Source organism: Elephas maximus, chromosome 18 (assembly GCF_024166365.1).
Source record: "Elephas maximus indicus isolate mEleMax1 chromosome 18, mEleMax1 primary haplotype, whole genome shotgun sequence".
Classification (NCBI taxonomy): domain Eukaryota; kingdom Metazoa; phylum Chordata; class Mammalia; order Proboscidea; family Elephantidae; genus Elephas; species Elephas maximus.
The window spans coordinates 44,622,617-44,640,660 of record NC_064836.1 but is presented as its reverse complement, the minus strand read 5'-3'; positions in this window follow the sequence as shown (position 1 = coordinate 44,640,660).

Below are 18,044 nucleotides of genomic sequence, written 5' to 3'. Positions count from 1 at the left end.
TGATATACACTGTGTATGTTTTATTTCTAATTTCAGCTTTAAGAATTTTGTTGACAATTCTAGTAGTTACTGACTCAGCAAGATAAAGTTTCTGCAAGTTCAAATAAGAATGATCAGAAAAATTTCATTATTTTGTTATTACTGTCAACAGAACACAAATTGTTTTAACATCTTCATAATAAAAGCATTATTGGTGATTTTCATGAAAAAAGAGAGAAAAAGGAATTTTACAAAATAACAATGTAAGTTATCACTTGTAATTTTATTCCTATCCGAAAATCACTGCCCATCAATGAAATACCCAGGCATGTGCAATAATAATTAAATTCACTCATCTTTGATATTTTTTCAACTTCTAGTCATAAAAAAGCCACAGTTGTACATATATTTATTGATTATGCCGTTATTAAGGTATATTTGTCAAGGTAAGAGAATAAAATATACTTTATTTAACAATTTTTAGCTTGCTACATCTTTTGAAAAATTAGAAACATGGCAAGTGGACTTCCATTTATACTATTGGCTAGGTCCCTGAAACTGTTAGTGACAGACCTAATCATTGGTGTTTCTCAAAAAAAAAAAAAAAAAGCTATTTCAATTCTGAGTTGATGACAAAGTCTGACTGCAAAATTTAAGGAGACTGTTGTGTCATAGTTAAAGACCAGAAGATGGACCTTGTCTATAAATCCCAAGTGACTTTCTCTACTGAAATTATTAGAAAAGCAATGTATTTCTTTGGTTCTCCAAATATGTCAGTCAGGGTCACAATACAAAATGCATTCAAATAAACATAATTCAAGGAATGGGATGATTCTTCAGAGCTTTCCTGCTATATCTCTGTACTGACCAATTATTAAATTGGGCTGCCCCCAGGAAGGGGGCAAGACTTTAGCGGAATAGGCTTCCTGCAGCTAAGGGCAGTAACTCAACTAAGAACTGTTGGTTGCCAAGATTTCCAGCAGCTGAGGAAAAGAGTACTTCAGTATATCATGACATCCACTACATTCCCAAATGGGATTATAACCACAAGTATAGATGTTAGGATTTACAACATATATTTTGAGGGCACATAATTCAGTCCATAACATTCCATCCTTTAGCCACAAAAAATTTGTTCCTTGCCACATGTAAAACACATTCATCCCATAATATCATCCCCAAAGTCTTAAATCAGTTCAAAGTCCAAAATCTCATCTTCTAAATCATCTAAATTAAATACGGGTGAGACATTAGGCATATGCCATCCTGGAGCAAAATTCCCTTTTTCTGTGAATCTGTGAAATCTAGACTACAAGTTATCTGTTTCCAAAATACAATGGAGGACCAAACATAAGGTATACGTTTCTATTACAAATGCAAAAAATTGGAGGAAAAGAGGGAATAACCAGCACTAAGTAAGTTCAAAACCCAGCAGAACAATTTACATTAGCTCTGAAGGCTTGAAAATAATCCTTTGTTCTTTGAGATCACCTGGGCAGTGACTGTGCCCTCCAGACTCTGGATGTTGGCCATGACCTCTGGATTCTGGGTGGAGGACACTCAGCTCTTGGCTTCAACTCTGCCTTTCAGGCCCACTGGGATGACAACTCTGCTCCCTCAGCTTTGGGTGGCCCCATTCTCCTAGTCTGCTTGAGTGGTGATCCTACCCCCTTAGCCCTTGCAGGCCTTGTTCTTCTACCCTTGGGCATAGAAGCCCCACCCCCCCAGCTTTAAGCAATGACCTCAGGCCCCTGGCACACTTAGTGGCTGCCCCACACTCCAGAATTGAGTCGGAAAATATGACTCTGAAACCTAGGAGGTTGTGACCCCACCTTTTGGCATCCAGGAGACCTTTGACCCACCCTTTGAAACCAAGAAGACCCTGCTTCCCCTGTTGATTTCCAAGCTGCCCAGTGATAGTCCTTTTCTTTTCTTGGAGGACAACAGAGGTAAATCCTTTGGCCTTTCTCTGGTCTGTGGAATTCCAAGAGGTAGATAGTGTTCTTTCTTTTTGTTCTTTCCCTGGCCCCTTCAGTCTAAGCAGATGGGTTTTCTGCTGTGGTAGTTGAATAGATCCATCAGTCACAGGCTTATTCTCTTTAACAAAAGATTGTGCAGCCAGATCACTCTAAGACATGTGTCCTTAGTTTGTACAACAGAATTTTCCAAGTCTTTATGCTCTGTTTTCATTTTGCACAGTTCATTTTTAAGTCCATCTCTTTCCTCTCACATTTTACTATAAGCAGCAAAGAAAAACCATGCAGCCCTTTTAAGGTCTTGCTTAGAAATGTCATCACTCAGATATCCAAGTTCATCCCTTACAAGTACCACCTTCCACCAAACATTTGAACATAATTCAGACAAGTTCTTTGCAGCTGCATAAAAAGCATTACCCTTCCTCCCTTGTCCAATCACATCTTCATCATTTTCTTTTAAAGCCTCACCAGAAACACATTTAATGTCACATTTCTAGCAACATTTTGTTTCTGGTGCCGTATCTATTCTCTAAGATGATAGAGACTTTCTCTATAGTTCTCCTCACTTCCTTCTGAGCCCTCACCGGAATTGCCTTTGATGTCCATAATTCTACCAACAGTCTCTTCAAGGCAATCTATGTTTTACTATTAGGCACCTTAAAACTCTTCTAGCCTCTACCCATCACCTAATTCCAAAACTGTTTCCACATTTTAGGTATTTGTTACAGCAGCGCTCCCACTTCCAATACCAAACTCTGTTTTAGTTATCTAGTACTGCTATAACAGAAATACCGCAGTTCGATGCCTTTAACAAACAGAAGTTTATTTTCTCAAAGTTTAGGAGGCTAGAATTCTGAATTCAGGGTGCTGGCCATAGGGGAAGCCTTTCTTTCTCTGTTGGCTCTGGAGGAAGGTCCTTGTCTCTTTTGAGCTTCTTCTCCTAGGTGATCTTAATACAGTTTGGCATGTGTCTGCCCTCATCTCTGCTTTGTTCATTTGTTTAATCTATTTTATATCTCAAAAGAGGTTGATTCAAGATACACCCTACACTAATCTTGGCTCATTAACATAACAAAGACAACCATTCCCAAATAGGATTATAACCACAGGCATAGAGGTTAGGATTTACAACACATATTTGGGGGGGACATAATTCAATCCATAACAATCCTCTTCTTCAAACTTTCTGGGATTATAAACTGTCTTAAGTCTGGGAAATAGGTAAATAGCCAAGAACTCCCATATGGAGACCATAGTTTAGTTTCTGACCAACACATCTAGCATTTTTCTGCCCTATGAAGGAAATAAGTGGCACTTTATGAATGAAATGAATCTATTTTATTTCTAGAGATCAGTAAGCCATTGCCCAGATATCTTCAGGATATAACACCATTATTACATCTCTGTGACTTATTATGGTAATTGTGCCCCCGCATAACTGATAATTAAAACCTGGCTTATTGTCTGGTATTATTTTATTAAGATGAAGAAATGTAATTTTATTGTGGTAATGGATAGCTACCATGGAGATCTTTAAGGAAGCATTGGTGCTTTCCTTGCCAGTGTGTTTCTTAATGCCTTTGTAAGGGAAGTGTTCTCCAAGGACTCCTAGGGAGTATGATTATATGATGGCTGAGTAGACGACATATAATAGACTTATTCTAGCATTCCCATTTATCTGAATGTTGGACTTCTTTTACTACAGCAGTGGCTCTCAAACTTTGGCATGCATCAGGAGGACTTTTAAAGCCCAGAATGCTGGGCCTCACCCTCCAGACTTCTAATTAATTAGGTCTAGAATAGGGTCTGAGAACTGAATTTCTAAAAAAATCCCAGGTAATGTTGATGCTGCTTGTGAAGACCACAAATCGAGGACCACTTCTGTACAGTATGCCAAGGAAGTTCTGGAATTTGACTTTATAAATTATAGGTCATCATTGACCCCAGGTTTCAATTAGCTATCCTACCACATTACTGGGAAACCCTGGTGGTGTAGTGGTTAAGAGTTCGTCTACTAACCAACAGGTCAGCAGTTTCAATTCACCAGGTTCTCCTTGGAAACCCTGTGTGGCAGTTCTACTCTCACGTGCTTAAACCAAAACATGAAATACAGACTCTTGGATGAGTACACTTATGTCAATGAATTCAACTTAAGGAAATTTTATACTTCATATCCTTTGAGTATCACCCTTAAAATTCATACCCCAACTCCGACATACTCTCCACGCTCTTGTCAAAACAAGCAACAGGATCTTGTAATGTGTTCAGTGTATACACTATACACTGGAACAGACCTGGTATCTTTTCAACAATTTAACTGTCATTTGGGACCTGGAGGTAAGAAGACACAGTGTAAGTGGGCCTTGGGGATACAGACACCAGTTTGTGAGGTATGTAGCTTTGACCAGTCATCACAACGCTTTTTTTCAGAGTTGGGCTGATTCCTTAAGATAGCAAGATACACAAATACATCCATTCCGCACATAACAGTCCTATTCCTCCCACAATAGTCCTTACCTTAATGAGAGACTTGGCAAGGTTTAATATGGAATTGATGTTTACAATCAAACCATGTTGGTCTTCAGTCTTACCTCGCCTGAGAATGTAAGAGATGAAGGACTCCTTTAAAACTGCCATGGATGTTTTCTAGTTTTTCATAGGTATTCCTAATCATCTCATCATAGCTCATAATTTCACTTTTTCTGTATGCATATCTCTAGGACGATAAACTAAATTCAGGGAAATAAACTATTTTGTAATCACTAGTTTTTTTTTTTAGTTTTTAGTATTGCTGTAACTACTAAGTGCCACAGCCACTTAATCTCCCTGTACCTATGCTTCTAATGATTTGAGATGATTAATCATAATACTATTCTGTTATCATGGATTACCCATGCTCCATCACCTTTAAAAATCACCTTTAGCAAGGAGTTATTATCTTTGTGTTTTGAGTATATATGAGTAATTCCATTCTAGAATTGCATCTTCAGGATATATTTCCTGGAGTCATTTCTAGAACCAATTACTGTATAAATCAAGATCAAATATGAAACAACTACATTTTAATATGGTTCCAGTAAGACACACTCAAGCTACAACATTCTGAGAAGACGTGAAGAAAGAGAAGCCAAAAGGGAAAGTGCATTACTCCAGGCATAACAATAACAATGGTACTTTGTTATGGTCAATTTTATGTGTCAGTTTGGCTAGATTATGGAGTCCAGTTGTTTAGTCAAAAACTAGTCTACACGTGGTCTATGCAGTATATACATTGCAACCCATATCATATAACAATATATGTATAAATTATTGAATGAGAAACTAATTTAAGCTGTAAACTTTCACCTGAAGCACAATAAAACAAAACAAAAAGACTAGTCTAGATGATGCCGAGAGATATTTACATGTGATTAGCATTTAAATCAATGGACCTTAAGCAAAGCAAATTATCCTTCACAATGTGAGTGGGCCTCATTCAGTCAGCTGAAGGCCTTAAGAACCTAAACTGAGATTTCCTTAAGAAGAATAATTCTGCCTCAAGACTAAATAGACATCCTGATGGAATTTCCAGTCCACCGCCTAGCCTACCAATTCAGACATCCACGAAGGGCAATGGTTAAGGGAAATTCTCCCAATGGGCAGAACTTTGAACAGTGCACCTGGCTGTTTATTTTGCTTGGACAAAGACATGGTCATATGTGTGAATTTATACTGATTTATGGCAAGTGGTCAATGGTTTAGCTGGATGGTCAGGAATTGGAAGGAACATGATTTGAAAATTGGTGACAAGGAGGTCTGGAGAAGAGGTATGTGGATAGACATCTCTGAATGGGTCAAACATATGAAGATATTTTTCTCTCTAATGCTTACCAAAGAGTGACCTCAGTTGAGAAGGATTTTAACAATCAAGTGACTATAACAATGATGCGTGCTGTAAATACGAGTCAGCCTCTTTCCTTAGCCACTTCTGTCATTGCCCAATGGGGTCATGAACAAAGTAGCCAAGGTGGCAGGGATGGAGGTTATTCATGGCTCAGAAACATGGATTTCCACTTAACTGGCTGAAGCCACTGCTTAGTGCTCAATCTTCCAGCAGCAGATACCAACACTGAATGATCTCCAGGGTGATCGGTCAGCTTCCTATTGGCAGATTGATTACATTTGACACTTCCATCATGGAAGGGGCAGTGTTTTGTTCTTACTGTATAAACACTTACTCTGGATATCGATTTACTGTCATTTCACACAATGCTTCTGCTAAAACTATCATGCACGGACTTACAAAATATATTATTCATCATCATGATATCCCACACAGCATTGCCTCTGATCAAGTAGTACGCTTCATAGTAAACAAAGTATGGCAGTGAGCCCAAACTCATGGAATCCACTGGTCTTACCATGTTCACCATCACCTTGAAGCAGCTGGCTTGATAAACTGTGGAATAGCCTTTCTAAGACTCAATTATGGCATCAGCTAAGTGACAATACCTTGCATAGCTGAAGCAATGTTCTCCATGAAGCTGTATATGCTCTAAATCAGCATCCGATATATGATCTGTTTCTTCTTAGCCAGGATTCATGAATCTAGTTGTTAAAAGATGGAGATGAGAATAGCACACTCACTATTAAACTTAATGATTTACTAGCAAAAATTTTGCTACCTGTCCCTGAGACTCTATGTTCTTCTGGCCTAGAGATCTTAGTTGTAATAAGAGGAATGCTTATACCCAAAGGCTCAACAATCACTCTATTGAACTGAATGTTAGGATTGTCACCTGGCTACATTGGCCTCCTCAAGCCTCATAATTACTGGACAAAGAAAGCAGTTACTATACTAGTTGGCATGATTAATTTGATTACCAAGGGAAAATTAGACTGTTATACAATAGAGGCAAGGAAGAGTACATCTGGAATACAGGAGATCTCTTATTACCACAGTCATGGGTTGAATTATGTCCCCCCAAAAATGTGTGTATCAACTTGGTTAGGCCATGATTCCCAGTATTCTGTACTGGTCCTCCATTTTGTGTTTGTAATTTTATGTTAAAAGGATTAGGGTAGGATTATAACGCCCTTACCAGGTCACATCCCTAATCTAACGTAAAGGGAGTTTCTCTGGGTTGTGGCCTGCACCACCTTTTTTCTCTCAAAAGATAAAAGGAAAGGAAAACAAGCAGAGAGTTGGAGACCTCGTAGAAAAGTAGCACCACGAGCAGGAGCACGTCCTTTGAACCTGGAGTCCCATTGCCTGAGAAGCTCCTCAACCATGGGAAGATTGAGGACAAAGACCTTCCTTCAGAGCCAACACAGAGAGAAAGCCTTCTCCCTGAGCTGACACCTTGAATTTGGAATTCTAGCCTACTTTACCGTGAGGAAATAAATTTCTCTTTGTTAAAGGCATCCACTCTTGGTATTTCTGTTATAGCAGCACTAGATGACTAAGACAACTATGCACCGTAATTAAAGTTCATGGAAAACTACAACAACCTAATTCAAACAAGACTACTAACAGCCTAGACACTGTGGAATGATGGTTTGGGTCACCCCCCCAGGCATACAGCCATGACCAGCTAAGGTGATTGATGAGGGCAAAGGGAATATAGAATGGGTAATAGAAGTAGGCAGTTAAAATTGCCAGCTATAATCATGTCACCAGTTACAAAATGAGTATCGTAATGGTTATGAGTATTTTTCTTATTTTTATGAATATGTTTTGTACTTGTGTATGTTTGACTGAGTGTGAAATATTTTTGTTTTCCTCTCTCTCTTATTCCTAGTATACTTGTCATATAACATAAGATGCATTAACTTTATATCATGGTATATAAGTTACAAGTTATACAGGAGAAAAGTGAACAACACTCAAAGACTGTGCATCCTCTTAAGGGGAAAAGATTACTGCATTTTCAGTTGTTTGCAGGATAGTTGTAATGTTAAGCAGAAGTAGGACTTTATTGTCTTTACTTGGAAAGTAAGTATGGTTTAAGGTGTGTAAGGGTGCCCTGGCTGCAGAGTGGTTAAGCATTTGGCTGCTAACCAAAAGGTTGGCAATTAGAACCCACCAACTGCTCCACTGGAGAGGATATCAGTCTGTTTCCATAGAAATTTACAGCCTTGGAAACCCTATGAGGCAGTTCTACTCTGACCTTACAAGGTCACTTTGAGTCAGAATCAACTTGATGGCAATGGGCTATTTCGAATTTTTTAAGTATGTCAAGTTAAGAGGTAGACTGTGATGGTTAATTTTATATGTCAACTTTGCTAGGCTATGGTACCAGTTGTTCACTCAAAAACCAGTCTAGATGTTGCTTTGAAGGTGATTAACATTTATAAATTCAGTTGACTTTAATTAAAGCAGATTACCCTCTGTAATGTAGGTGAACCTCATCCAGGGAGTTGAAGGTTTAAGCAAAAAGTTGAGGCCTCTCTTGGGGGAATAATTCTGTCTCAAGACTGTAAATAGACATTCTGTAGGAGTTTTCAGTCTGTCACCTGACTAATGGATTCTGGACTTGCCAACCTCCACAACTGCATGAGCCAATTTCTGATAATACATATTTATATACATATATAAGAATGAGTATGAGGAGTGAGCTTCTTGGATCAGGTGGACACTTGAGACTATGTTGGCATCTCCTGCCTGGAGGGTAGATGAGATGATAGAGGGGGTTAGAAGCTAGTGAAATGGACATGAAAAGAGAGAGTGGAGGGAGAGAGCGGACTGTCTCATTGGGGGAGAGTAATTGGGAGTATGTAGCAAGGTGTATATAAGCTTTTATGTGAGAGACTGACTTGATCTGTAAACTTTCACTTAAGCACAATAAAAATTATTTAAAAAAAAAAGAATGAGTATGGGCCTGGGCATGGGCATGGGTAAAGGCATGGACATGGGCATAGATATAGATGATATAGTTAGAGACAGAGGGACCGAGATATAAATATTATTGGTTCTATTTTTCTGTAGAACTCTAAAACAGACTGTTAACACCTCCAGACAGAAAAAGGGGGATGAGGAGAGTTGTTATCAGAATGAAGAAGTGGAGAGTGTTTTAGACAAGGTCAATCTTGAGAGGACTAGTAACCTTCAGTTAAGAGCCATAGCAAGTCATAGGCACAGGAATAAATAACCTGACCCATCAATTTTCCCTCCCTCTTGTCTACCCAAGGGCATTCCAATGGCCAAACATGAGAAGCTGGAGAACAAGGGAAACTATGGATATATTATTCCATTTAGATTAGTACTTACTTCGGGCAGAGAATAATGCACAAATAAGTGAAGAATAAATCTTGAGGGGCAAACATAACACCAAGTTGACTGAGATCCAAGATTCAGGTTACAATGAGAAATTCAAATGACAAGGATAACAGAGGCTCAAGTCCTCAGTAGAATATTCTCCACCAAAAGGTAAATTGCCATGGGAAGGAAAATCATAATCAGAAATCTGCTTGGAGAAGAAGAGCAGAAATGTTAATTAAGTTAATTGAATAGTATTAACACCAAGTTGCAATAAGCTGATGTACTTACTTTCTATAGTGACGTTCTTCATACTTTTTTTAAACAATCGTTTTTAATTTCTATTTACCAAGCCATGTGTTAAGCTTTGAGAACACCATTATGAATAAAAGGCCATCTGTGTCTTCAAGGGGCTCACACTACTAGTGGGAAAACAGAAACAAAGAATATAATTCACCATAATAAGTGCTATGGCAGAGGTAAGCACTGAGTCCATAAGACCTCCAAATGAGGGCACTTACTTAGACTAAAGGATCAAGGAAGTTTTCAACAGGGATTATCTGTTTAGAGTGCTAAAGGATAAGTAGTGGAAAAACCCAAGAAATATATTCAACAAGAACATTATGTACGAAGGTACTACAGACTGCTTCGAAAATTGCAATTTGCAGCCCATTATGTCTGGGATATATGTGTAATGTAGGATGTGACAAGGAATAAGAATAGCCAAGAGTCAGAAACAAAATTACGCCAAGGCTTTTACATGGTAAGAAATTTTTATTTTATTCTGGAGTCATTGGAGAGCGATATAAAAATGTAAAGCTTGGGGATAACCTAAATCCTAAAAGAAATCTACCTGCTGGTTAGCTACTTTTCTTCCCAGATAACCCCAAAGACATCCTGGAAAACTCCTGTGTTTCAGGCTTAACTTTTTTTAGACTTCAAGTTAATGACTACTCTTCTGTTTACTTGTTCTTCCTTCTAACAGTAGTCAACTAACTTGGTTAGTTCAATTTTCCGTGTTAAATCAGGTTCCTTTTTTTTTTTCCAAATAGCCTTTACTAAAATGGTTACCCAGAAATTCTTCAGCCATATATTTATTTTTTTTTTACATGTAGTCACTTACATAATACCTTTGTCAGTTATTCAAAGAAATTTTTCATAAATTTTATTCTTAGAGAATATCTTTAAATTTAGAATTTAATTAGGTTATCCCCAGGTCTCGTTAAAATTACGTGTGGAAAAATTTAGAAAACTAGACTGGATTTTAAGGAAGCTTCTCCATGAATGAATGTATACTAAGTCAAATTGTGTCCCCCCAAAAGATACGTTCAAGTCCTAACCCCTGATACCTATGAATACGACCTTATATGGAAATAGTTTCTTTGTAGATATAATCAAGATAAAATGAGGTCACAATGGATTAGGTTGGGGCCAAATCCAGTGACTGGTGTCCTTGTGAGAAGAGAGAAATTTGGACACAGATACACAGACACACACAGTGAGAACACCATGTAATGACAGAGGCAGAGATTGGACTATGTATGCAGAAGGCAAGGAACACCAAAGATTGTCAGTAACCACAGAAGCTAGAAGAGCGGCATGGAACAGATTAACTCTCAAAGTTTCAAGAAGGAATCTACTTTGCCAACATGTTGATTTCAAGCTTCGAGCCTCACGAACTGTGAGAAAATAAATTTCTATTGTTTTAAGTTACCCAGCTTGTGGTTGGCCCTAGGAGACAAATATAGGAAGGAAATATTTCATGTTGTGCCTGAAGAAAGTTCATGAGTATACACATGATAGATAGAAGCTAGATAAATGGATAGATACACAGATAAGTAGCGATTGAGCTTGATTGCGTCCAAATGGGAAAGAATCTCTGGAGGGATGAGACTGAATAAAGTCAATATACAAAGGTACAAGTTCCCAGACTATGCAAAAGGAGATTTATCCAAAAAACCATTGCTGTCAAGTCTATTCCGACTCATAGCAACACTGCAGGACAGAGTAGAACTGCCCCATAGAGTTTCAAAGAGTGCCTTGTGGATTTGAACTGCCAACCTTTTGGTTAGCAGAGGTGGCTCTTAACCACTGAGTCATGAGGGTTTTCTATTGAGTATATAAATAGGATAAAATTCAAAGCAAGAAAAAAATCTCATACATTATTTTTGAGATATAATGTAGAACAGAGGAAGTTCTCTTACAACAGCCTATATTCTTCCAATAAAATGGAAGAATAAGGTCATCGATGGAAAGTGAAAGCAATAGCAGTTAAGTAGTTATGGAGACTAGAAATGTGGTATGTGGGAATAATGGAGTCACAGTGACTACTGACTAAGAATGAAGAGGTTAACTAAAATTCAACAGAATAGAATTTAACCTGTGGTTATTTTTCTCTAGCAAGGCTTAAAAGCAGAAAGCAGAATTGAAAAAAGAAGATAAATGTGTTAGCCTACAGCATAAAATTAAGAAAGAAAATTTTTAAGTAGTTAAGAAGATAATTTTTATTCTCTGTTAATCATTAAAAGAAGCAAACTTTCAAATAGTCTTGTATCTTTTCTTACATAGAGGAAAGAAAATTAGTGAGTTATAGAATAATCTAGAAAAAATTCAGTTGTTCAGGAATGCAAGTACTATCTACATCATTGTCCTTCATGTTGAAAAATAATTATTAATACTGGTATTCAAAAATAACAGTAAAATTGAAAACTATACCAGCCTTATGTGGCCATAGGCTTCCCCCTGCGCCCCCCCCCCCATTTAAACAACAAAAGTGGTTAACTGCCAGGGATGATGTCTTTCTGTAGTAATGTCAAGCTGCCTCAACAACCCTGTTCTTCCAAATGAATCTCTTCATTTATGAATGGCAACCACCAAATTTTTCTGTTTTTAGCCTTCCATAAGAACTTAAAATGACTTTGTTGTTGTTGTTGTTGTTCTTTTCCCCATGGTACCCTTCAGTATTTTACCACTTGTTCCTGTTATCTTTGCTGTCTCTCTGGATCAAGTCCAGCAAGCCAGAGCTAGAGCATAGCAAATGTTTCCACGGTGGAGAACTGGGCCTTTCTAAAATTTCATGATTGATAATGTTATCATGTTAGTTAAAATTAAACATGGGTTGTTGAAAGTGCTCTAGAGTTATAGGTAGCCTTTTACCAACATTTATAAGGTTGGGCAGAGTTCATTCAGCTTGGTCTGGAGCCCAGTACCCAAGGGTTATGGATTATCGTTGTCAGCATCCAAAGGGACTGTTAGGTTTTGCTGGTTGTGGATTCACCAATGACCACTTAAAAAAAAACCATTGCTGTTGAGTCAATTCTGACTCATTGCAACCCTATTGTCCTCCAAATATCACTGCACAAGCTTATGAACAAATATTACATTTTCTCCACTTTCTTTTCCACATAATCACATTTTTTCTTCCTGATTAGAGAGCAGGAAAACAATGAGACAACCTGGGTCATTTGGGCTATAACATTATTGGGTCCACGAAGACAATCATGTTCTTATATACCCTTTCCACTCTAACCCTCAGTCATGGTTTGTTTGTCCACAAATAGGTGCTGACGAAACTCGATTAATCAGAGTTCTTCTCTAGAATTTTTTGTGAACTATATTGTTCCTGGTTGAAGGAACTACAAGTTAGGACTTTGAAGATCCGGGAACAGCCACATACCACCAATTTGGAAGAAATGCTTCTGTAGTGAGGGAGAAAAAAGCTAAGATAGGAAATATTAGCACCTGGTGCACAGACTTGGAAGATTTAAACAAGGTATTTCATGTAAAATACTCAACATTTTAGTGTTCGATAAATGTCGGGGAAAACTATTAAAAATTGTGAAGGACCTGAGATATCACCTTACTTGCAAGGTAACAATTTAACCTGTCATAGTTCCATGCCTGCTGACAGAAGATGTGAGACCCCTGGGTCAGAAACAAAGAATTTATTACTCATGACACAGCAGGCAACAAGAGCTTTATGTTTGCATCAGTTTCCCCTTTCCTCTAAGTCTGATAATGGTGACACAGAGGTGGGTCCCAATGGATGCTGCACACACAGTGAGAGTTCACACAAGCTAAATAATTTGAGGAACCTCCAATTTTTTATAATGGACTGCAAGGTAACCTGCTCAAACTTTGCCTTGGAAGGAGGCATTGTCTTTATTTCACTGGACAGTAATCAAGCCTGACTTCTGCTCCAGAGGGAAGATTCTCTCTTCATCTTACAAGGCTGTTACCTGTACATACACCCTTGGAAAGATAGTTCAGAATGAAAATTGAAAGCTTCTGCTTGCAAGAAATACAGAAACAAGACACAAGGGAGTTGTCTCCTAACAATAATTAATAGACATTTAGACCTGAGAACACTCAAATACGTATTAAGCATATGTAAATAAAGAAGAGCATAGATTTAGAAATTAAATTGCTAGTAAAATGATACATTCTTTGATGTATATAGGTGTGGTCCTTTATCCTATGAAAGAAAGCTAGTTTACCTTTAAACATGGTGAATATGAGATGCTCATCAGGTCCCTAGGTGAAATAAATGGTTTATGCTTGACTACTAACCTAAAGGTTAACAGTTCAAACCCACCCAGCAGTGCCACAGAAGAAAGGCCTGGTGCCCTGCTTTCATTAAGATTACAGCCAAATCATCTCCTGCCTGGAGGAGGGGTGAGAGGGCAGAGGGGGTTAGAAGCAGGCGAAATGGACATGAAAAGAGAGAGTGGAGGGAGAGGGCGGGCTGTCTCATTAGGGGGAGAGTAATTGGGAGTATGTAGCAAGGTGTATGTAAGTTTTTGTGTGAGAGACTGACTTGATTCGTAAACTTTCACTTAAAGCACAATAAAAATATTGAAAAAAAAGTTTACAGCCAAGAAAACCCTATAGAGCAGTTCTACTCTGTAATACATGGGGTTTCCTTGAGTCAGGAACAACTCAATGGCAATGGTTTGGCTTTGTTTCATTTTGTTTTCTTTTTTATATATCAACCAAAAGGATATATAATAGAAATATTCAGTGGAAACCAGTAACTTGAATTCAGATGTTGGGGAACAGTAAAAACTGGTTATATCGACCTTGGAATAATTCTTATGGAAAAGCCAACAGAAGCTTCCCCCCCCCCCTTAATGAGATCTTCCAGACCAATGGTGAGAAAACTGGGCCCATAAGCCAAATCTTGTCCACTACCTGTTTTTAAATAAATAAAAACTTTTATTGGAATATCGCTTTCACACTACAATGGTAGAGTTTAGTTGCTGCAACAGGAACTGTATGAACTGCAAAGCCAAAAATATTTACCATATGGCTCTTTATAGAAAGTTTGCTGACCCCCGTACTACATTTCTGAGTTTATAAGAGAGCACGCTGGGCAATCATGTCAATGTCTTTGGGATCTTGGCAGATAATTTCTTTTCATCAGAGAGATTGGTGAAATTACACAAAAATCAGCCTTCCTTTCCAAAGGCTTATGTCATGGAATCATACTTACTTTTGGCTTAAGACTTTTGGAATTTGCCCTCCCATAGTTGTGTTTATCCAAATAATTATGACTCAGATGAAGAACGAGGTTAGCACTATACAACGGTAGAGCCAGAAACAAACAAACAAAATCATTCAGATGGAAAGGACCTGGAATGTCCTCTTAGAAAATATGGCTTAAAGAAGGTCTTAAATGACAGGGGCATTGTCAAGTAAAATTTCAGTTTGTGAGGGGATTACATGAGCAAAGGAAAGGAATTGTGGGAAACAGGTGAATACCTAGAATAGCAGGGAGCCAATCTTTATGATTAGGTCAAAGCACTATGATAGGAACATACTTTTTCATATTGTTTTGTGATTCACATTCTGTAACTGCTGAAAAGTCTGGACCGTATTATGTGTGCATTATGCAGGACAAGAAGGAAAAGTCAGAGTCAGCAAAAAAGAAGTCCAAGATAACCCGCTGTGACAAGCAAAGCAAATGAGAAACTTGTTTGACAAAAATAGATTCCACAGCCCAGTGCTTGTTCCTGAAGTTGACAGAGGCTGAGGAGATGTGCATAATAAAGAAAACACTTGTCAAGGTGATGTCAAAGGGTGGTATTTCTCAGCTGGCAACTCAAGTCTAGGATTATTTACAAAGGGCAATGAAGAGTAGTAAATTTAGAGGTCATTACAAAAGAAAAAAAAAAAACTATCATTAAAGTTTTGGGTTTTTTTTTTTTTTTTTTACCCTTAGTCTTGAAAAGCTATTCTAAAAAGAGAATGGTTTGGAGGTATAAATACATTTTGAAAGGGAATGTGAGTAAAATGTCTGACAGTTACACCAGGCTATGACAAGTAATTAATGACTTTATTAAATCTAGAGTTAAAAAAAAAACTACCTGTAGGTCTTTTAAAGTCATGACAAGTAGTATACCAATCTTTACTTTTTTTATTTTATAGCTGTGTGATTCGCTTATACCATTTCCATATGTAGTAGATATGAGTCTCAATTCATAAACTTAGGTGCTCAAGAAACAGCATTTTTTTTTCTGTAATTGAATTTAATTTCTGCTTCCATGTCACTTTCCATTCAGTCACTCTTAAGTTTTCTCTATGCCCAGAGTTGTTCCGTGATTCGGTGTAAGGCATTGTGGGAGGGGTCACCCTCTGATCGTCAATCACTGTTCCTCATAGATGACCACATGGCTGCTTCAGATCGGTCAGCTCCGTGCTGTTTTTCCATGCCTTGATTGGAACCAGTAATGTTTTGAAAGACTGTCCTTGGTTCCTCTAAGGAGAATCACCATGCAGCCAGTTCTCTCTAGGAGTTTGCTTTTTATCTTGTTCCCTCTGCATAGGTACTTCCTTGGAAACAGAACATGATTCATATGATTTTAGGACCCTCCATCCTCTCTTTATTTCTCCACTCAGGCCAAATTAATTCATTTTATGAATTTATGACAGAAATGTTTCTTTAAAATATCTGTGCTATCTCCTTCCCTTCTTTTTCCCTTTGAGAATTCAGTGATTCAATGGCATGAGTCAGTGGCTTTCAGGTTGGGAAGGAATTTAGTCAACGTAACCAGCATGTCTTGCAAAACTGGTGCCAAGGAGACAGCCTATAGGATTGGGGGGTGGGGTGACTAGTTAAATACAAGAAGACTGAACAAGTATGTAAATATATTGAGAATATTGGGACCCCAGTGTCTATCATAGAAGAATCAGTGATATGGAGGTATCAGTATGATTTTTACTCTAAGTAGATAGGGATATATAAAAAAAAAAAAAATAGATACGTATATATATGAGTTTGTGTATACACGCATGTATTTCTTGACTCTGCTCTCTAAGAAATCCTAGAAGCAATGACGCTCTAGCAGTAACAAATACACACCGGCTCTGATTTTTATTTCTAAATCCATTCTTCAATTAAAAAAAAAGTTTCATGGCAAAATGGCTGGTTACAAGGCTTGGATAGAAAAGTATAAGATTAACTTAGAGCTTAAAAAAGTATTCAAAGACTGATGGGGACTGTCATGGATTGAATTGTGTCCCCCCAAAATAACTGTCACTTGGCTAGTGACATGCAATACTGGTTCCCAGTATTGTGTGATTGCCTGCCATTTTGTCATCTGATGTGACTTTCCTATGTGTTGTAAATCCTATCACTATGATGTAATGAGGTGGATTAGTGGCAGTTATATTGATGAGATCTACAAGATTAGATAGTGTCTTAAGCCAACCTCTTTTGAGATATAAAAGAGAGAAGCAAGCAGAGAGACAAGGGGACCTCATACCACCAAGAAAGCAGCACCAGGAACAGCGTGAGTCCTTTGGACCCGAGGTTCCTGCACAGAGAAGCTCCTCGACCAGGGGAAGAATGATAACAAGGACCTTTCTCCAGCATGAGAGAGAGAGAAACCCTTCCCCTGGAGCTGAAACCCTGAATTTGGCCTTGTAGCTTACTAGGCTGTAAAAGAATAAATTTCACTTTGTTAAAGCCATTCACTTGTGGTATTTCTGTTATAGCAGCACTAGGTGACTAAGACAGGGACATTTCAAAATAACAGAGAAGCTGACTTGAAGGGCTCCCACTAGCTAACCCAGGCAAATTTTAGCATCAAAATAAATAACATTAGTGTATTATAGCACACTGAATAAGATAGATATCTGTGAGTCCTTATTGACATATATAAATGAATGAATGAAAGAACAGAGAAGGGAAATCTCTACCTTATAGTAGAATGCCAACTAATAAATGTAGAAAGAACGGTAGAATTAAAAAATGACTATTGGCAATTACTGTAGTAATAAATTCAGGCCCAAATCATCAGCAGATGCTAAAATCTGCAGGTCAGTGTTTGATGAGGAACAGGATATTTTTCACATAGTCTCAAGGTACCTCCCCCCAAAATGCTTTTTATTTATTATTAATTAATAAGTACAACACACTTATTAATGAACTTTAGAATGGAGAAATCTGACGGATACAATTTGTATCAGTCAAGGTTCTCCAGGGAATCAGAGTCAAGAGGAGAATATATGCATGCATACAGAGTAAAACTTGGGAAAGCCAGAGCCTGTGTAAGGTGGAAACCTATCAGAGAAGAAAAACTCAAAAAATTTTACACTAAAATGAGTGATAGAAAAGTGGTAAGACTGCACTCTGTCAAAGGAAGAAAACTTGTGAGACCTGGAAAAACAAGGCAGTCCTGTCGAGTTCCGGCTCTCATAGGTTTCACTGTATATATAAAATCTCACTATACATAGCTCTTTTTAAAGCAAGAAAGGGAAAATGAAAAATTCAGACACGAGATTTTCACAGGATAAGTGTTATCACCTGAGAATATTACCAAGGTCTTAGACATTATGGGTAGCCCCTGACT